The sequence below is a fragment of the Petaurus breviceps genome, unplaced genomic scaffold, assembly GCF_028583685.1.
Source record: "Petaurus breviceps papuanus isolate PSGF00001 unplaced genomic scaffold, PetGlider_PUasm1.0 166, whole genome shotgun sequence".
NCBI lineage: Eukaryota > Metazoa > Chordata > Mammalia > Diprotodontia > Petauridae > Petaurus > Petaurus breviceps.
The window spans coordinates 131,794-154,352 of NW_027185737.1; the positions used below are offsets into that span (position 1 = coordinate 131,794).

The following is a 22,559-nucleotide window of genomic DNA, read 5'->3' on the forward strand; positions in this document are numbered from 1 at the left end:
ACTATCAGAGGCAGGATTTGAACCTAGGTCTTTTGACTATGAAGTCAGAGATCTTTCTACTGTGCCACACTCCAGCACAAAGTAGGGCTGAAAGCAGAGACAATATAGATGAAAAGGACTGTTTCTGTTTTTATGCTTATTGGTACATCAATGGATTAAAAGCCATTCATTAAAATTAGAATTTATCTCCTTTAAGGAACCAACATGAAATCATAAATTGGCAAATAATAAAGAAAAAGTATGAAAAGCAGTAAAATTTTCAGCCCTAAAGTCAAGGCTACATTTCTGTTTACATTTCCCATTAGTTTGAAGTACCAAGAATCTCAGTATGTAGAATTGCATAAGTTTTTGGCAATATATGTATACAAAAAAACTATTTGCTATGCAAAACTTTCAGATACATATGTTTCCTACGTTTGTATCATGGAAGCTCATAGTGCTCACCTAAATACTCTTCTGAGACCTAGAAGATATTCTCAGTTAACTCTTTTCTGCTATACAAAAAAAGGTAACTCATTGAACTCTGTTATTATGTACATTGAGCTTCATTTCCTTCATCTAGTCACTAATGAAAAAATATAAACCATAGCATATTAAAGGATATTAAAGGCAGTAGCTGGGGATGACCTGGGGTGGGAAGATTATAGACCCTCAGTGTGCAAATTCATTGGGGTCACTAAAAGAAATTACAAGGATGAAAATTTGCAATGGTCTTAGACTCATAAAGAGATTAACTGTGATACGAACTTGAATCCTTAAGGTCTCAGAGATCAAAAAGCAATATAAAAGATAGAAAAGTTTGGAACAATAATGACAAGAATAATAGAATTAATATAGTGCTTTAGAGTTTGCAAAACTCTTCATATTTATTATCTCATTTGATATGAAATTAAGAAAGGACTCACCCAAGGATATTTGAAATATGTCATTATGATAAAAGTATTAAAAATGTTGAAGGCTTAATTATTATATTATAATAATGAGAAAATTATTTAACAATATTTTTTTTGGTTGGTCTCATTTATCATGGAACCTATATTACTACTAGGCAAGTAATAGGTACTTGATGAATGATTGATTCAATTAAGAATGGAAATTCCAGGATCCGTAGCTGAAGTAACTACCAATAAAACTCTATTTCTCCATACTTAGTGTTGGAATACCAGAGTCAGTACATTTTGATATCCACTAAGGATTATTGGTTCTCACTGTCTATAGAAAAACCTCCTTGTCTTTCCTACTTTCCCACTTTCATCTATGGATGTGATCCTCATCCTCTGGAATAACCCTAGTGGCTACAAGTGAGCTCAACAGGGTATCCTTCAAAACAATAGTGGCCACATTTTTTTTCTCTCCAGAGCCCCCTTTTATCTGCCGTATCACCACTGTTCTTAGAAAACACTCCTATGAAAACTATAACCATTCCAGGGAATTCACCTCTCCCACCTACCCCCAAATCACCACCATATCTCAGAATATTAGTAGAGAAAATTCCAGCTCAAACTCTGGGTTGAAGGTAAGACCCAGAATGGTATAGTTCATGAAAAGAGTCTGCCTAGTCACTAAAATTTGTATCTTCTGACCAAGTTCCAAGTTCAAGTTCCAGACTACTGGGAGCTATGAACTAATTAAGGTCTTAATCATACAGGTTCCCTCTTTCAGCCTACACACATACTTAGGTCTCTGCTATCCTTTAAAAAAAAATTTTAGACCCTCTTCTTAAAGCTTCTAATCTTAAAAACTTTGATCCTAGGTTTTTATTTGGTTTCTTTCTGAGAAAATTTGTTCATACTAAGATTCTAGTCTATTTTTTTCTTACATTTTTCTTACATCCAGTCTACTATATGCAAAGCCCAATACTAGGCATTGTGTATATGTATAAAATTAAACCCAATCACAACCATACATTTTACTGAGAAATGCAACATGTGGACAGATACTTATGTGAGGAGAGAGAGAGCTCTGACAAGTAGGGGTAGTCAGGAAGGATTTTTCATATAAGGTGATGGATGCAATAAACCTTGGATCTACAAAGGTAGTGAGGCAAAAGATGGAATGCTAGTTTCTGGGAATATCAACTAGGCTGGCTTGTCTGGAACTCAGCTTGAATAAAAGGAAATGATGTGTAACAAGAAAGGCTACAACTAGGTTATGAAATGCTGTAAGTACCAACCTGAGGAATTTGTCATTTATCCTACAGTAATAGGGAGTAATAGGGAGCCACTGAGAGTTCTTGGGTAGAAGAATAATATTATTGGATGTATTCTTTATAAAATTTATTTTGGCAGCTGTGGAAATAATTAATGGGAGAGGGGAAGAAGTGAAAACTGAGATTCTAAAAAAGAAAGCTTTTGGAGTAGTCTGTGGAAAAAGTGATAGGAGTCTAAGGCAGGATGGTGGCGGTGTGTGGAAACAAAGGAAACATGAGAGAGATGCTATAGAAGTACAGTCAACAAGATCTGCTTACTAATTGGATATTTGGGAAAGGGAAAAATAAAGGATAAAGCCAAGATTTTGAACATAAATGCCTGGAAAGATGGTGGTGCCCTTAACAAAAATAAGGACGTTTGGAGGAGAAGGTAGTTTTAGAGATAAAGGAATGCTTTCTATTTTGGATGTGTTGAATTTTAAATGACTGCAAGAAACCAAAATGAAGATGTCCAAAAGGCAGTTTGTAACATGGTACTGAAATTTAAGGATGAGAATACTGCTGTATATGTAGATCTGGAAGTCATCTGCATGGAGAAGACAATCAAACTTGAGAGAACTGATGAGATTACCATGAGAGAGAATGTAGAATGAGAGGAAAAGTGGGCCCAGGTAAAATCCTTGGGGAACAATCTTAATTGATGACAGGAACCAAGAAAACTGAGAGAGAAGTTAAACTGGTAGGAGGAGAAAACTATCACAAAAACTGAGAAAAGAAAGAATATTAAATGCTGCAGAGAGGTCAAGAAGGATGATAAATGAGGAGAGGCAATTATTATGGTATCTTTGGATTATTGGTAACCTTGGGGAGAGCAGTTTTAGTTGAGTAGTAATATCATAGAAGCCAAATTATAAAAAGGATTAAGAAATGTATATATGGGAGTCCTACCAAATTCTTTTTATAACACAAATATGGTACTAATACGTAAATCAGGAAGAGATAAAACAGAGAAAGAAAACTATAGACCAATCTCCCTCATGAATATAGATGCAAAAATCCTAAATAAAATGCTAGCAGAAATACTACAGCAACTTATCTCAAGAATAATACACTTTGATCAGGTAGGATTTATTCCAGGAATGCAAGGATAGTTTAATATTAGGAAAACCAGAAGTATAATTGATCATATCAACAATAAAACTAGCAGAAACCACATGATCATCTCAATAGATGCAGAAAAGGCTTTTGACAAAATACAACATCTATTCCTATTAAAAACATTAGAAAGTATAGGAATAAATGGAGCCTTCCTTAAAATAATAGGTAGCATCTATTTAAAGCCATCAGCAAGTATTATATGTAATGGGGAGAAGCTAGGAGCATTTCCCATAAGATCAGGGGTGAAACAAGGATGTTCACTATCACCCCTCTTATTCAATCTGGTACTAGAAATGTTAGCAGTAGCAATTAAGAGAAGAAAAAGAAATCAAAGGAATCAAATTAGGCAAAGAAGAAACTAAGCTATCACTCTTTGCAGATGATATGATGATTATACTTAGAGAATCCTAGAGAATCAAGTAAAAACCTACTTGAGACAATAAATAAATTTGGCAAAGTTGCGGGATATAAAATAAACCCACATAAATCCTAGGCATTCCTATATATTTCTAACGAAATCCAACAGCAAGAGATAGAAAGAGAAATCCCATTTAAAGTTACTGTAGACATTACAAAATATTTGGGAATCTACCTGCCAAAACAAACCCAGGACCTATATGACCACAACTACAAAACACTTTTTACACAAATAAAGTCAGATCTAACTAATTGGAAAAATATCAATTGCTCATGGCTGGGTCTAGCTAATATAATAAAAATGACAATTTTACCTAAATTAAATTATATATTTAGTGCCATACCAATTAATTTACCAAAAAATTACTTTATAGAGCTAGAAAAAAACAGTAAAAAAAAATTCATTTGGAAGAATAAATGGTCCAGAATATCAAGGGAATTAATGAAAAGAAATGCTAGGGAAGGTGGACTAGCTATACCAGATTTCAATCTGTATAATAAAGCAGCAGTCATCAAAACTACTTGGTACTGGCTGAGGAATAGAGGAGTGGATCAATGGAATAGATTAGGCACACGAGATTCAGAAGTCAAGGACTATAGTAATCTGTTGTTTGATAAACTCCAAGACCCTGGTTTTGGGGATAAGAACTCACTATTTGACAAAAACTGCTGGGAAAACTGGAATTTAGTATGGCAGAAACTGGACATAGACCATTATCTAACATCATATACCAAAATCATGTCTAAATGGGTGCATGATCTAGGTATATAGGTTGATACAGTAAGCAGTCTCGTAAAACAAGGAATAGTTTACCTGTCAGACTTGTGGAGAGGGAAAGACTTTATGACTAAACAAGAATTGGAGAACATTATAAAATGTAAAATGGATAATTTTGACTACATGAAATTGAAAAGCTTCTGTACAAACAAAGCCAATATAACCAAGATTAAGAGGGAGGTGGGAAATTGGGAAAGAATCTTTACAACCTATGTCTCTGACAAAGGACTCATTTCTAAAATATACAGAGAATTGAGTCAAATTTATAAGAATACAAGTCATTCCCCAATTGATAAATGGTCAAAGGATATGAACAGGCAATTTTCAGAGAAAGAAATTAAAGATATCTATAAGCACATGAAGAAATGCTCTAAATCACTATTGATTAGAGAAATGCAAATCAAAACAACTCTGAGGTACCACATCTCACCAGTCAGATTGTCTAAGATGACAAAACAGGAAAATTACAAATGCTGGAGAGGATGTGGGCAAATTGGAACACTAATGCATTGAGGTGGAGTTGTGAACTGATCCAGCCTTTCTGGAGAGCAATCTGGAATTGTGCCCAAAGGGCTATAAACAATTTCATACCCTTTGACCCAGCAATACCACTTCTAGGGTAATATCCCAAAGAGATCATAGAAGTGGGAGGAAGACCCATATGTAAAAAATGTTTATAGCAACACTTTTTGTGGTGGCAAAGTAAGAGCACTGGCTCCAGTGTCAGGATGACCTGGGGATCGAATCCGGGCTCAGACACTTAGCACCCACCCAGAAACACCTGGCCATGTAACCTTGAGCAAGTTACTTAAAACCCTGATTGCTTTAAATTAAAAAAAAGGCTTTGTAAACCTTAAAATACTAGATAAATGTCAACTATCATTGTTATCTCTAAAAGGAATAATACTTGCTACAATCTCATAAGGATTTTGCAATAATAAATGAGATATTACAATAAAACTTCACTATTTCAGGCTGATTTGGTAGGAAAAGAATCATTTTGAATAATGAATTTTAAAATATTTTTAAAGAAATTACATTTTTATTACTTTCAAGTCTATATTCAAACTAATTGCTAGCAGTGTTTCTAAATAGAGATCCTACTTGAATATATAAGACTCAGTGATTCCATCCCATCATATTTCTTCCTTAAGAACCTTATTCCTTCCTCATGTATTTTCAATCTATTTTATACCACTACTTCCTCTTAAAAACATGTAGTTTTATCCTGTAATTTCGAAAAGAAGTTACCTTTGAACTTTATACCATTTAAAACTATTGTTTTATTTCCCTTTTCACTTTTACTGCCAAATTCTAAAGGAAAAGTAGTCTATACTTTCTTACTTATCTTCATACAACCCATGTAATCTGACTTCTTTTCCTCCTGCTTTACTTAAACTGCTCTCTCAAAGGATGCTAATAATGTCCTAAGTCAATGTATTTTCATCCTTTTTCCTCCTTTACTTCTCCATAGTATGACACAGTACTTTCCTGCTTCTCCTTCCTTTGACTTTCTTCTTGGTTGGCCTCCTTCACTAGTCTCACATCCTCCCACCTCCTCAGATGTTCCTGAGGACTCTATATTTGATCCCTTTTGTATTGCTCTTTTTTATATGCTTTTTATTTGGTGATCCTCATCTATTTCCCTTCGTCCCTGTGTGGAAATTCCTTGTCTAGAAAAGTTCATATCCTGCACCATAAATTTATTAACCTAATATAATCTTCTACCTGGTTAATTGATTGATTTTGAAACATTATTCTAGGCAAAAAAAATGAGCAAGCTGAAATTTTATAGCATACATTTGTATAAAATTTTAGTGCCAAATCCAAAGCATCACTCTAATCTATAATTTAAACAGCCTTGAATTTCATGAAGGTTATTTTTTTCCTTTTCATTGAAGCTGTTGACTCTACTTAAAATTGGCCACACTCCTAAAATTGACCCCTACTCCTACATACAGAAAACTGATTACATTTTCTAAGCTCTTGAAAACTTGGCAAAGATTTTTTTAAGTACTTTTCAATTGAAATTGACCCAAATATACTAGTAAATGTGTATTCAAAAACAGCCCGAAAAATACATGTGTCTGCCCAAATGTGTTAATTTTGCAGACCAAAAGAAACCTTTCAAAACATTCTTCTGTCTATGGTATAACATCAAGTCTGTAACAAACATTGTACAACCTAAAAATAAGGTATAGTAAACCTACTTGTATCCATGCCAGGTTCTCCCACTTTTCCCCCCTTCTCAATGTTTTTGCTCCCCAAGAAGTAGGGGAGGAATTTCTGTCTCCCTCTTCTCTAACACTGTAATACAGAGCAATGTTATTATGCTGACTTTCTCCCTAGCTAAGGTGCCCCCCTCTTCCAGACCCACCTAATTTCAAAACACCTAATTCCCACTGCTTCTTACTACCCAAGTGTTCACACTTACTTGTGTGTGCACACATGAGAGAGAGAACTAAGCATCACAGCCAAGTCTGTCAAATATCCTTCCAACCTGAAATAGGAAGTCTCTTTGTCAAGATTCTCTCCTGTTTACCCTCAACAACGACCTCAGCTATTTAGTCACCCAGGCCCAGCAATTTCCAGCTCTCTTGCATTCAGTTAATTGTGACAGCTATGAAGTACTCTGTAGTAAAACAGCTGGAGAAACTCAAAGCTGTTACTCTTGCTGCACCCCCATGGGGATATTTATATGCCAGAGAAAGGTCTAAAACTTTCTAGCAAATTAAGTTTGTAGAAGACTTTCAGAAATAGTTATACCTTCCTCATAGTTTTCCTGTGAAGAAACTCTCTAGGAAAAGAACTTTTTGGAAAGTAAAAGGGATGTTGGAAATCTATAGCCTGAGCCAGGCACATGGATAGTGAAGATAGACTGCTTATTTTCACTGCAGCCATATATCATCTTCCATAGAGAATTCTCAATAGTAAGGCCTTGTTCTCAGCAAACATCTACTTGCTAAGCTTTACCAAAAATAGCAAGATATGATATTGCATGGAGTAATTTTCTCTCTTTTTTCTTAAGCATTTCTCCCAAGGAAATCTACAACATGAATAGTATTCAGTGACCTTGCTTTCAAGTGCACTGAGGCATCTATTACACATAAATTTTTCTTTGTTCTTGTTCACTGCATCAAATGACAGCCTATTTAAACCAGAACTGTCACATAGTATCAGCTCTTCTTCAAGAAGAGTAGTTTTAAGTTCTAAAACAGAGGCAGTCATCCAAAAGAAAAATTCCCTGAAGAGAATTTTCTTACAGATAAATCCTGTGTCAGAATCTGCTTGATTAACAGCTTAGATGAGCCTTGATTTTTTTTTTTTGTTATGGTATCAGCATCTAAATTAGGAACAAAACCAGAAGACTTGAAGTATAAAATAATAACCACGGGAGGAAACTGAAAATCACTATTTAATTATTCCCTCTAGACCTTATTAAAATAAACCTTATGAAAAAATCAGGTTAATTTATTGAAGGAAGATTCCCCCTTTCTCTTTATGTATATGAAACTAAACTTTTTTTAAAAAGTGCCATGCTCTTTCTGCCATCTTGTAGCACTGCCACCATGGTGCGTATGAATGTCCTGGCAGATGCTCTCAAAAGCATCAACAGTGCAGAAAAGCGAGGAAATTGCCAGGTTCTCATTAGGCTGTGCTCTAAAGTAATTGTCTGGTTCTTAGCATAGTTACACTGGCGAATTTGAGATCATTGATGATCACAGAGCAGGAAAAATCATTGTGAATCTCACCGGCCGATTAAACAAGTGTGGTATAATCAGTCCCAGATTTAATATTCAATTGAAAGATCTGGAAAAGTGGCAGAATAATCTGTTACCATCCCATCAGTTTGGGTTTATTTTGCTTACAACCTCAGCTGGCATCATGGACCACGAGGAAGCAAGATGAAAACACACTGGAGGAAAAATCCTGGGATTCTTTTTCTAAGGATGTAAAACGTACATACAAATAAAATGCTCCAATGGAAAAAAAAAGTGCCACATATATTTTCTTGTGACTTGATTGTTAGAATAAAGCTGTTTAGTTGTAGGATTTTTTTGTACGAATCAAACAACAAGCAATTTCTGTCCCCCCCCCCCTTAGGGAGAAAATTTAAGCTCCAGTGGTATATAATTGCAGCAAAGTCTACATCATCAAGAGTTGCATTTATTTAAATAATTTTTCATTAAGGATATACACATGTAATTACCCAGTATCTAATATCTTATTCAAACTAAATATAGCACTGTAGTCCCCAATAGGTTTTTACTATTGACCTTTTGATAATAGAACCATTCTGGGGGGAAAAAAAGCAAAAAAGAAAAGAAAAATATTTTCTCTCTGTGTTTTCCATGCAGCATGAGCACTGCAAACCTTTCATCAGGATGGCATTAGTCTTTGAGTTTTTCCCATAGTGATGATGGCCGGCCACTTCTAGATAATAGCATGATTTTACAAAATTACTAGTGAGACTCAGAGAGCCATCTGAAGCCATGGATGGCTTTCTCTCTGGAAATTGATTCTTTTGGGAACAGAAACTGACTTTGTCCACATTCTTCTTATATTATAAACTATTAAATTAATTGACCAGAATATGTAAAAGAAAAAAAAAAGACCATCCTCCAATTTAATGACTCATCATGTTTACCACTAAAACCTCCCTTCCTCCAAACTTCCCTATTTCTCTGGCAGTGCCACCATACTCTTAGTCACCCAGGTTCATAATTTGGGATCATTCTTCATTATACCTTCTCCCTCATTACAAATATATAATTTCTTATAAAATATGATTAATAATAACCCTGTGGTGTTGCTTTTAGTCATACTGTTCTCTTTATCCAAAATGGCTGCCACCATAGTTCTGGCCCTTATTGCCTCTCACCTAAACTTTTAATAGCTTCTTTAAGAAGAAAAATATTGGGGCGCCTAGGTGGCCCAGTGAATAGAGAACCAGCCTTGGAGTCAGTAGGACCTCAATTCAAATCCGGCCTCAAACACTTAACACAAAACTAGCCATATGGCCTTAGGCAAGTCACTTAACCCCAATTGCCCTACCTTCTGCCCTCCAAAAAGCAAAAAAAGAAGAAGAAAAATATGGTCTTGTACATGGTAGAATGTCAGGATACTGAGTGACTGAAGAGCATACTTTGTGCATAAGTACCTCAAGTACCATAAGTAATAACCAGAATGTGCTTGCATATTTAATAAGTGAAATGGTTGAAAGTATTTCTGGACCTTAAAATTTGAAACCTATTAGCAAAAAAATTTTTGAAGACTAACTCAGAAAATCAAAGTTTTATTGCTTAAGTGACACTGTCTCTAATATACATTCCAAAACAATACCATCCCAGTTTTTACTTTCTTGTTTACTACATGATTTAAGGAAAAATCTTTTTAGCAGTTTGGAACTATGCCCAAAGGGCTATAAAAATGTGCATACCCCTTGACCCAGCAATACAGCTTCTAGGGCTGTATCCCAAAGATATAATGAAAATGGGAAAAGGACCCTCAAGTATAAAAATATTTATAGCAGCTCTCTCTTTTTTTTAAAGCAATCAGGGTTAAGTAACTTGCTCAAGGTTACATGGCCAGTTATTTCTGGGTGTGGTGCTAAGTATCCGAGCCCAGATTTGATCCCCAAGTCATCCCGACACTGGAGCTGGTGCTCTTACTCGCTGAGCCACCTGGCCACCCCTAGCAGCTCTTTTTGTAGGGCTGAGAACTGGAAATTGAAGGGATGTCTGTCAGCTAGGGAATGGCTAAACAAGTTGTGGTATATGAATGTAATGGATTACTATTGTGCTATAAAAAATGATGAACAGGGAGTCTTCGGAAAATCCTGGCAAGACTTATATGAACTGATGCTGAGTGAAGTCAGCAGAACCAGGAGAACATTGTGCATAGTAATAGCCACCGTGTGAGATGACTGATTGTGATAGACTTAGCCCTTCTCATCAATACAAGGACCTAAAAAAATTCCACAGGACTCATCTCATGGCATCCACATCCAACAAAAGAACTATGGAGTTGGAATGCAAAGTGAAGCAGACTATTTTGTTTTTTGTTTTGTTTTTTCTTTCTCATGCTTTCTCCCATTCTTTATAATTCTTCTATGCAACATGACTAATGTGAAAATGTGTTTAATAGGAATGTATGTGTAGACCCTATATCAGATTGCATGCTTGAGGAGGAAGGAAAGAGGGAGGGGAAAAAATTTAAAACTTATAGAAATGAATGTTGGAAGCTAAAAATAAATAAATTAATGAATTGAAAAAAATAAAAACAAGGCAAAAACTATTTTTGTGCTTCTTGATTCTGGAAAATATAACAATGCTTTACTTCCATTTAGAAATATATTTGTTAACTGTATTGACTGAACAAAAGACAGTTTTGAGGTTAGAAATTATTCAGTGATCAATGAGATTTTACTATGAAGCTTCTTTGTACCATATTCTTTTTTTTTTTTTTTGGTGAGGGGAGGGCAGGGCAATTGGGATTAAGTAACTTGCCCAAGGTCACACTGCTAGTTTTGTGTTAAGTGTCTGAGACTGGATTTGAATTCAGGTTCTCCTGACTCCAGGGCCAGTGCTCTATATACTGCTCCACCTAGCTGCCCCCTTCATACCATATTTTTGCTAGACACTGGGGATAAAAATATGAAAATGAAGTAGTTCTTGCCCTCAAGGAACTTGCCTTCTGTTAAGAGATAAGATCTGAGTTCAACTTCTATTTCTGTCACATACTCTTTGTATGACTCTTGAAAAGTCACTGAGCTTTCAGTGCCCCAGTCAAATACCTAAAATTGTAAATTACAGACAAGTTGCTGAACTACATTGGCAAAAGGAGTTTCCACTCTAGGAGATTCTTATACTGATGAAATTATAGGTCTGGACCAAAAAAGATTGATTGCATGCTTTCTTTTTTTTTTTTTTAAGCAATCGGGGTTAAGTAACTTGCTCAAGGTTACACGGCCGGTTATTTCTGGGTGTGGTGCTAGGTATCCGAGCCCAGATTTGATCCCCAGGTCATCCCGACACTGGAGCTGGTGCTCTTACTTGCTGAGCCACCTGGCCGCCCGATTGTACGTTTTCTAATCTTATTCCTTTAATTTTGGAAAAGTCAACTCATTTATTGGCTGCTGTTTGTGTTGATTCTAATTGATTAGCAAAGATAAAATTTCAGATGTTTCTACTGAAAAGTTCAGTCCTGTTTCATGGTTACTCTGTTGTATCCTATATATTCTATTCATTAATTATGGATTTGTGGTTAGGTTTTTGGACAAGATTTGGACTTGATTTTAGACAAGTTGCTTTACTGTTTGGTATACCACTCCTTTGTCATCTGATAAATTTCCCCTCTGCCTTTGCAGATAATAATTATAGAAACTATAAACCTTATTCATGATAATATCCATATTTCCCTTAAGAAGTCAGTGGATATTTACAGCTTTATACTCATCCTAGAAACTAAGCACAACTTAAATTTTGAAAAGCCTTTCTGTTCTGAAACTTCTCTTTACAAATGGAATTTTATTTGTGGATAACCAGCCTTACTGATAGGATATACCAAGCCAGAAATTTTATTGGTCACATTTAATAGAGCATCTGATTTTAAAAAATTATATCAAATGCAAAAATGTTTTCCTTCTGTTTCAGCCACTTCTTCTTAAAAGACCTACTTTCTTTCTTAGTGAAAAGATCACTTTTTTTTATACAATACTTTCCCATGTATAGAATGTATTAGAATCTGAAAGATAATATGTGTAAATAGTAGCAGAGGCTTCTGATTAAAACAAGTGACATTCTTCATTCTATTTTTGTGCATAGTGTGTATAACTCAGCCCATTGATTCCCAGCCATTTATATGTGTAACAGAAATGGATCAATTTCAAGTCCCTCATGAATTTATCTACATACATTTTAGGAAGAAGTTGCATTTAACAACCTATTATTGATCGTACCTTATAGTTACTAAAAATAGTCATGTATCCAAAATTATATAAAATTTAAACATTAGATTTTTTTTCTCTTATAAATAAGAGTTGATCATCTCATCAGTTCTCCCTTCTTAATTATATTTGCATTGCATATAGAGTAAGTACCATCATATTTGTTTAATCTTTCATGACTGCAGGTGGATTATCTACCAGAAATGTTCAGTCTTCATTTAAAGACATTCTCATTTAGGTCATGTCAGTTTCTACTAAATGAAATATTGATTGTTGTTGTTATCTGCTGGAGTTTTCTGCCAGTTTTAGGAATACAGAGAAGTAACTACTGTAGAACTGCAAAGAATAGTGTAATTTAAAATAAAAGCTCTTAGTAGGATTTAATGGCTTTGATCTCTTATAAGAAAAGTGATTTTTAAATTTACTGGTATGTTGTAGAAGGGGTAATCCATTAGAAATAACTGGTTCTGTAATTATAAATTCTCTGCATGATCCCAGTCTGAATAATCAGCTGTCATCCACCCAGCCATTGCCTCAGTAGAGAAATTATTCTAAAACCCCAGTTCATAGTCTAAAATTATATTATGAAATGGCATTACTCACTGCAAATAATATATAAGAAGATCATCTGAGGCTTCCATATTAGTTTTTTGTTGTTTGTTTTTGACTTGTTTGAAGGGTTTTTTTGAGGAGGAGGTTGGGTTTAGTCTTGAATTTTAAGAGGAAAGTCAAGTTTAAGCTATTTTGGCCATTTACCCACAAGAGCTGGAATGAATGCTTTCTTTTTCTTTTTTTTATTAACTTTTAGTTTTCAACATTCACTTCCACAAAATTTCCAAATTTTCTCCACATCTCTCCCCTCCCCTGACCTGAAGACAGCATGCAATACCCCGTCCTCCAGTCTGCCCTTCCTTTTATCACTCTCCCCCCCCCCTTCTCTTATCTCCTTACCTTCTATTTTCTTGTAGGACAATATAGATTTCTATACTCCATTGTCAATATATCTTATTTCCCAGATGCATGTAAAAATTATTTTTTTTTTGGAGGGGGGAAGGTAGGGCAATTGGGGTTAAGTGACTTGCCCAAGGTCACACAACTAGTTTTCTGTTAAGTGCCTGAGGGCAGATTTGAACTCCTGATTCCAGGGCTGTGCTCTATTCACTGTGCCACCAAGCCGCCCTAAAAACAATTTTAAACATTTGTTTTGAAAACTTTGAGTTCCAAATTCCCTCCCTTACTTCCTCCCCATCCACCCTCATGGAGAGGACAAGCAGATCTATATAGATTATACATGTGTACTCATGCTTCCACAGTAGTCATGTTGTAAAAGTCTGACTATATTTCCCTCCATCCTATCCTGCCCCCCTTTTATTCTATTCTCTCTTTTGACTCTGTCCTTCCTCAAAAGTGTTTGCGTCTGATTACAGCCTCCCCCAATCTGCCCTAACTTCTATCATCCACCTCTTTCTTATTCCCTTCCACCCTGCTTTCCTGTAGGGTAAGATAGATTTCCATACCCAATTGCGTGTGTATATTATTCCCTCCCTAAGCCAGATCTGATGAGAGTGAGGTTCACTCATTCCCTCTCACCTCCTTCACCTTCCCCTCTACTGTAAAAGCTTTTCCTTGCCTCTTTTATGTGAGATAATTTACTCCATGTTACCTCTCCCTTTCTCCTCCTCCCAGTACATTCCCCTCAATTTTATTTTTTAGATATTATCCCTTCATATTCAACTTAGACCTGTGCCCCCTTTCTATATACCTTAGCTATCCTAATAACAAGAAAGAACTTATGAATTATAAATATCATCTTTTCTTGTAGAAATGTAAACAGTTCAACCTATGTCCCTTATGATTTCTCTTAACTGTTTACATTTTTCTCTTAAGTCAGATTTTCTATTCAACTCTAGTCTTTTCATCAAGAATGTTTGAAATTCCTCTGTTTCATTAAATTTCCATTTTTTCCCCTAAAGAATTATACTCAGTTTTGTGTTTCAGATTCTTGGTTTTAATCCTAGCTCCTTTGACCTCCACAATATCATATTCTAAGCCCTCTGATACCTTAATATACGAGCTGGCTAGATCTTATGTTTCTACAATACTTGAAATATTTCTTTCTGATGGCTTTTAGTATCTTCTCCTTGACCTGGGAACCCTGAAATTTGACTACAATATTCCCACGAGTTTTCCTTTTGGGATTTCTTTCAGGAGGTGATTGGTGGATTCTTTCAATTTCTATTTTGCCCTCTGGTTCTAGAATATCAGGGCAGTTTTCCTTGATAATTTCTTGAAAGATAATGTCTAGGCTTTTTTTTTTATCATGACTTTCAGGTAATCCAATAATTTTTAAATTATCTCTCCTAGATCTGTTTTCCAGATAAATTGTTTTTCCAATGATATATTTCACATCATCTCCTATTTTTTTCATTTTCTTGGTTTTGTTTTATGATTTCTGTATTTCTCATAAAGTCATTAGCTTCCATTTGCTCCATTCTAATTTTTAAGAAATTATTTTCTTCAGTGAGCTGTTGGACCTCCTTTTTCCATTTGACCAGTTCTGCATTTTAAGGAATTCTTCTCCTAATTGACTTTTTAGACCTCTTTTGCCATTTGGGTTAGTCTATTTTTTAAGGTGTTATTTTCTTTGGTATTTTTTGGGGTCTTCTTTAGCAAACTGTTGACTCATTTTTCATGATTTTCTTGCATCACCCATTTCTCTTCCCAGTTTTTCCTTTACTTCTCTTACTTAATTTTCAGAATCCTTTTTGAGCTCTTCTGCAGCCTGACACCAATTCATATTTTTCTTGGAGGCTTTAGATGTAGGAGCTTTGACTTTGTTGCTTTCTTCTGGTTGTATGTTTTGATCTTCTTTGTCACCAAAGTAAGATTATATTGTCTGAACTTTTTTTCCTCTGTTTGCTCATTTTCCCAGCCAATTACTTGAATTTTTAACTCTTTGTTAAGGTAGGGCTCTGTTTCCGTTGTGGAGGGCATACTCTCCCAAGCTTCAGGGATTTTGTATGTCTATTTTCAGATATACTTCTAGAGACCTGTAAATTTTCAGTTGTTCCAAGGAGGTATCAAAGCAGAGGTGTTAGGGGCAGCTAGGTAGCTCAGTGAATAGAGCACCAGCCCTGGATTCAGGAGGACAGGAGTACCTGAGTTCAAATCCGGCCTCAGACATTTAACACTTACTAGTCATGTGACCTTGGGGAAGTCACTTAACCCAATTGCCCTGCCCTCTCCCCCTCCAAAACACACACACACACACACACACACACACACACACACACACACAAAAAATTAAAAAAAAAAAAAAAAAAGCAGTGGTGTTTACTCCTCTCCTGGCTTGTGTTCTGTTCTGGGAATGACCATAAGCACTCTTTTCTTCCTTGGAAGTGTGAGGAGAATTCCCTCTCTATCTCTGCCACACCAGCCTTCCTTCTTGTCCCAGGACTGCCAAACCAGGACTGTGACCTACATCTAAACACAGGCAAAGTAAGAGAATCCTGCATCAGCACCAGGAAAGAGATCTTTGCAATCCCCCTCTGACCAGCCACTTGGTCACTCCACAGTCTGTGGGCCAAGACTCCAGAAGTAGCTGCTGTGACAAGCTGCTGCCACAGCTCTGGAGCTGGACTAAACCATGCTCCACTCTCACCCAGGTCTCACAGGCCTTTCCTACTAAGTTGTCTTTGGTGTTTATGGGTTGAGAAGTCTGGAAACCACCACAACTGCCAGTGATTCCATCCCCAGAGGCCTGCTCCGCATTGGCTGGGGGTAGTCTTTGTTGGCGCATTTTGTGCTGAATTGTGCTCCCTCTCTCAGACTGGTGCAACAGACCTTTCCTGTCCACATTAGGTTGTCTTGGGCTGGAAATTTGTTTTTCTCTGTCATTTTGTGGGTTCTACTGCTCTAGAATTTGTTTAGAGTCATTTTTAACATGTATTTGGAGGTGTTTGAGGGACATCTCAAGCAAGTCCCCACTTTTACTCCACCATCTTCACTCTGCCCTTGAAGTGGATGCTCTTGAGAGAAGAATAAAATAGGGCCTTTAGATAGAAAGTAAAGAAATAGGGAATCTTATCTGGGAGACCAGGTTTAAAGCTAGTAACAATGAAAGACATCAATGAAAGACATAGGATTGTCAGGAATGGGAGAAGAGAAATACAGTCCCAGGGTTTGGTCTTTCTGTACCAACAGGAAATCTAAGCCTATAGATTGTCATCCCAGGCTATTTCAAGAGCTACATGAAAAGGGGTGAAGGGCAGATTAGGAGGGAACAGCATCAGACAGCTGTCAAAGAGGATGAGGAGAGACGGAAGAAAAATATCAACCTAAAAAGGGGGAAAAGGGAGGAGAGGTTTCTATGCCCAACAGCCTTGGGTGGCCATTTGTATGTAGGAGATGAATTTAAATTAGAGATAGACCTTTTGTGCATTCATTAACGACTTGGAAATGAAACATTACCATCCTTTTTTTTTGTTTGTTTGTTTTTGGAGAGGGGAAGTCAAAGCAATTGGGGTTAAGTGACTTACCCAAGGTCACACAGCTAGTAAGTGTTAAGTGTCTGAGGCTAGATTTGAACACAGGTCCTCCTGACTCCAGGGCCGGTGCTCTATTCACTATGCCACCTAGCTGGCCCAACGTTTCCATTCTTTAAGACACATAAATAATCAGGTAATATTCATTGAATATTTATTACATATAAGGTATCATGTTATTAAAATGTCAATGAGAAATATTAATTAATCTTTTCAAAGACTTCTGCTTCTTAAAACATGGATAATATTCTATCTTCATTTGATAATTTATTTCAGATAGATAAGAATTTAGAAAAACCTATATGTGAATGTGACTAATTCACATGGGAAAAAATAGCTTGTCAAGATGGATGAATGAATGATTGCTTTTGCACAGAAAGTCTCTTGTATTGTTCTACAACTACAGGTTGGATAAAATGTTTGACATACTTGACAGGAATTATACTTGTAGAATAAAGTGAAAAAGTAAACCTTTAAAAATTCTGGGTTTTTTTTTCCTAAAAACATTTATTGAATATATAATAGTAATAACAATAGCATTTATATAGCATTTTAAAGTTTCCAAAGCACTCTACAAATATTATCTCACTTTATCCTTACACAATTCTTGAACATATGTGCTGTTATTATTCCTATTTTATAAGCAAGGAAACTGAGGCAAAAAGAGGTTTTGACTTGCCCAGGGGTCAGTCAGGTTTTCCTACCTCCATGCACAGTATATTCTCTCCACTATACCACCTAACTGCTTTACCACAATAAGGCATTCTGCCAGGCACTGAGAGAGAAAAAAAAAGTTTAGAAAAGACATGATGATATGTGATCTAAACTGTCATCAGTTTTATAGTCTACAAGTACTATATGACATATATAATTCCACAACAAAATAATGAACAGCAAATCAGTAAATTAGAATTATTTTGAAGGCATAATTGTAATGGGGAAATTGATCAAATTTTCCTCTCCATATTATTTCCTACATTTAGCATCAGTTGCTTTCTAAATAGGTGATATTTATAATAAGGTAGCTGCCACAGCAGAGGGTAAAGAAATAGCCATGGATAGGACTGTATATCCTAATAAATTTTATTGAAGGACACCCTTTATAGCTTACAGAGATCTTGAAGGCTAGAGGTGATGGTGCTCTGGCTTCTTTGGTCTGCTTCTTGGCTTCAAACAGCACAGAGGCTGTTGGCCTCAGATAAGCTCACGGGGAGCATAGAATGGCAACATTTCATATGTCTCATGGAAGTTGCAATACTGAAGGTGACTTAGCAGCTTTCTCTTTTTATATAGAAAAGGTCTTATCTCTAATGTGTTATCAATAATGTTTCGGTTTGCCATTTTCATGGAATCTAAAGGCAATGTTTAACTAAATAGAATGATGAAATATTAAATATAAAATTGTTATTTTCAGAAGTAGGGAAAGGTCTTCTAAACGGTTGGAGGATATAAAGCAAAATGAGGGAAAACATAACCAGAGATTTGAGAGTTAGAAATGACCTTAGTACCCATCTAGCCCTCCACATACATGAAAGGAATTCCAGCTATAATATACCCAATCAATCGTCACCAAACCTGTACTTAAAGGTTTTCCGAGGATGGAAACTCTACCACCTCTTTAGATAGTCCATTCTTCTTTTTGATAATTCTAATAGTGAAGAAACTTTTCCTGACATCCAGCCTAAATTGCTCTTTTTGTAACTTCCACCCAATACTCCTGTTTCTTCCATCTAAGGCCAACCAGAACAAGTCTAAATCCCCCTCAATATGACAGTCCTTAAAATACTTGAAGACAGATATCATTTGAGTCTTCTCCAGGCTAAACATTCCAAATTCTTTCAACCAATCCATATATGATGTGGATTCCAGACCCTTTGCCATCCTGATTTGTCTCCTCTGGACATTATCCTGCTGATCAAGGCCCTTCTTAAATTGGCACCTAGAAATCAACATAGTATTCCAGATGAAAAATGACAAGGACAGATTACTTTGTTACCATCACTTCTCTTTCTTACAAGTTATGATACTCTTAATGAAGCCCAAGATTGCATTAGCTTTTTTTGGCTGACACATCAAACAGCTCATCCATATTGAACTTGAAATCTACTAAAACCCACAGAGCTTTTTAGAACAACTGCTCTATAGCCATGCCTCCCCTGTCTTATACTTGAGAAATTGATTCTTTTTATACTTAAGTGTAAGGCTTTACATAGGGCAGGCATACAAGTTTAACTGAAACAGCAAAGTGTCCTGAAGGAGAGAGAGGAGGCAGCATATGCCAGGCAAATCACCATTATTACCACCTCTTCTCCTGTCTTCCATGAAACCCTGAATTCCAACACAGTACCCCTAGTTATAATTCTAGGAAACAATTCCTGTAGAGATGCAGTCTGATAGCTGCCTCTGCAGGTGCTACAGCCACCTAAAGACCCAGAAAAGAAAATTCTTACCACCAAAATCTTTGGCACTGTGAAATGTTTCAACATCAGAAACCAATGTCATTTTATCAGTGGACATGAAATTAAAGAAGAGTCATTATCACCTACTTTGCTCCTAGCACCCTGAGGATCATGGAACCTTTCCATCTGATTTGCAGCTTAAAATTTTCCATATATGTTTTGTTTTTTCCATTAGAATGTGAGTTCCTTGAGATCAGGGACTGTTTTACTTTTCTATTTGTATCTTCAGCACTTAGCACAGTTCTTTGCACATAGTGCTTAATAAATGCTTTACTCATTCATTCATCCTTTTATCCATACTGATTTTCATCTTATTAGATTTAGCTAAATGTTATAATCTTTCTAGATATTTTTAGACCCTGACACATCCATTGTATTAGCTATCCCTCCCAAGATTATGATATCTGCAAAGATGATAAGCATGGCATCTATACCTTTATCCAGATCTTTAACAAAAATTTTAAACAGCCCAGAACCAAGCACAGATCCTGGGATATTTCACTAGAGACCTTCACTATATTGACATTGAACCATTAACAATTACTCTTTTTTTAATAAGTTAGTTTATTTTTCTTTTTCAACATTCACTTCCATAACTTCTAAATTTTTTCACCCTCCCTCCTTCCCCCCTTCCCAAGACGATATAGGCTCTACATATGCATTCCTATTAAGCCTATTTTCACATTAGTCACGTTCTATAGAAGAATTAGAATGAATGGGAGGAGAACCATGAGAAAGAAAAAAACAAAACAAAAATAGTTTGCTTCTATCTGTGTTCAGGCTCCATATTTCTTTCTCTGGATGTGGATGGCATTTTCCATCATGAGTCTTTTGGAATTGTTTTAGGTCCTTGAATTGCTGAGAAGAGCTAAGTCTATCAAAGTCAGTCATTACTCACTGTGGCTGTTACTTTGTACAATGTTCTCCTGATTCTGCTCGTTTCACTGAGCATCAGTTCATATATGTCTTTTCAGGTTTTTCTGAAGTCAGCCTGAACAAACTATTCTTTAAATCAGGGAATTCATGCTGTTTTGATTCCTTTTCTCTGTATTATCATCTAGCCCACATCTCATTTTTTTCCTACAAAAATAGTATGAAATACCTTATCAAAAGCTTTGCCCAGATATAGCTAACCTATATCCAAAGCATTCCTCTTATACTAATTTAGTGATCCTGTCAAAAAAAAAAAAAAGAACAGGAGTTCAGTCTGGCATGACCTGTTCTTAAAGCCACACTGGCTCTCTATAATTATGAATTCTCTAGCTAAATGTCTATTTATCATCTCTTTATTGGTCCATTCTAGAATCTGCTCAGAATTCAAAGTAAAGCTTACTAGGCTAGAGTTTGAAGACTTTGTTCTCTTTCCCTTTTTCTGTAATATGGAACCTCTTCTAAATCATATTCCCTTCAGATATCACTGATAAGCTCAGAATCATATATGCTGGTTCTTTCAAGACCTAATGACATAGTTCTGTGGACCAGGTGAATTAATCAATTAAATTTTTACTGTCTCCTTACTTATCTTAGGTAACAATTCTGCATATTTCATTTTTGTTATGCCTTTTCTAGTATAAGGATCATTCTCTGTTGGAGAGAAAATACTAATAAAACCCACATATCATGAAATGCATTGAAGCAATACAAATATAGTTGTAGCTAATACAAGGACTTATTCAAAATGGGAAATTTCCCAAGGTTGAGATTCTTTCTTATATGTAGTACTTTCTTTTCCTTTCAGGAATGTTGTTTTGGGGCATCTGATTTATTCATTAATCACTTAATGTTACTTTTCTCCAGTTTCAAGTCAGCCAGGTGGCACAGTGGATAGAAAACTGAACCTGGAGCCAAAAAGACCAGAGTACAAATCCAAACTCAGAAATTTACTAGCTATATGATTCTAGGCAAGTCATTTAATCTATCTGCTTCACATCGCTTATCTTTAAAATGAAGATAATAATAGCACCTACCTCTCAAGATTGTTGTGAAAATCAAATGAAATCATATTTGTAAAATGCTTTGCAAACCTTAAAGTGCTTAATGAATGCTAGCTACTATCGTTTTTATTAATAATTCTCTTTATCTTTCTTATTGATATTTTGAGAAGATTCATACTGACTTTCTTGCCAAAACATACTGGAGGGTTTATGTTTCCTTAGAACACTAAAATTATAAAATATCTTGGCTGATAGGAACCTTAGAAATTGACAATCCTAATACCACCAGTATATAGATGAACAAAAAAATAAGGCCTGGTGAGGTTAAGCAGTGGTCCACAGAAAGCAAATATCAGAGTTAATATTTACACCCAGATTCTCTCATTCCAGAGTCATTGCTCCACACACCACCACACTGATAGTTAGAAACTGAAATCCCTTACATGAAAGAACTGAAGAACACATTTAGAGATCAACAATGCAAGTTAAAATATGTAGTAGAAATAAGGAACATCAAAAATTTTGAAGATGAGGGATATTGATCCATAGGGTCAGGGAATGAGAAAGACACTTGAGGATTAATTTTGTTCTTTCAGTTCTCATTTTGCATTTGAAAATATGGTCACTGAATTTATACAGCAACAAAAATTTTCTATTAGGAAGTAATAGTCCTTGACAGGACTGAAAAGGCTAGTGGTGGTAACACTACATTCAGTTCTATATTACAAACAGAAATGGACATGTAGGCTCGTAGGTACTAAATTCTTCTAGCTCTTTACTTTATTTCAGTATTTCTAATTAAATGAATCTGTGATTGCATCAATATGGGTATTCCCTCCAGTGATTCAGAATCATAGTCCTTCCATGCCTGGCCATCCTGTGTGACTCCTGTCTTTGCTGTCCCATGTATGATGTTCTCCACCCAACAATGCTAGAGGCTTTCTTTACTTTCTCTTAACATCACAGGATGATTAGTGAAACACTTGGTAAATCTATTTGCTTTATTGAAGTAAAAGTAATTATGTTAACAGCCTCTTGATTCCAAAAAAAAAAGAAAAAAAAAGTCCTCACCTCTTGACTTCTCTAGCTCCATTAATGATAATATTAATTTCCTAAATCTCTCAGATTTAACACATTAGTCATTTTTAACTGCTTCTCTTATCCCCAATATC

The 22,559-nt window shown here is 35.8% G+C and overlaps 1 protein-coding gene across 1 annotated transcript in view; it reads left to right on the forward strand.

Moving 5' to 3' along the window:
* Window positions 1-22,559, forward strand: part of GPHN (gephyrin) — a 415,464-nt gene that overhangs the window by 105,007 nt on the left and 287,898 nt on the right. The window lies entirely within an intron of this gene.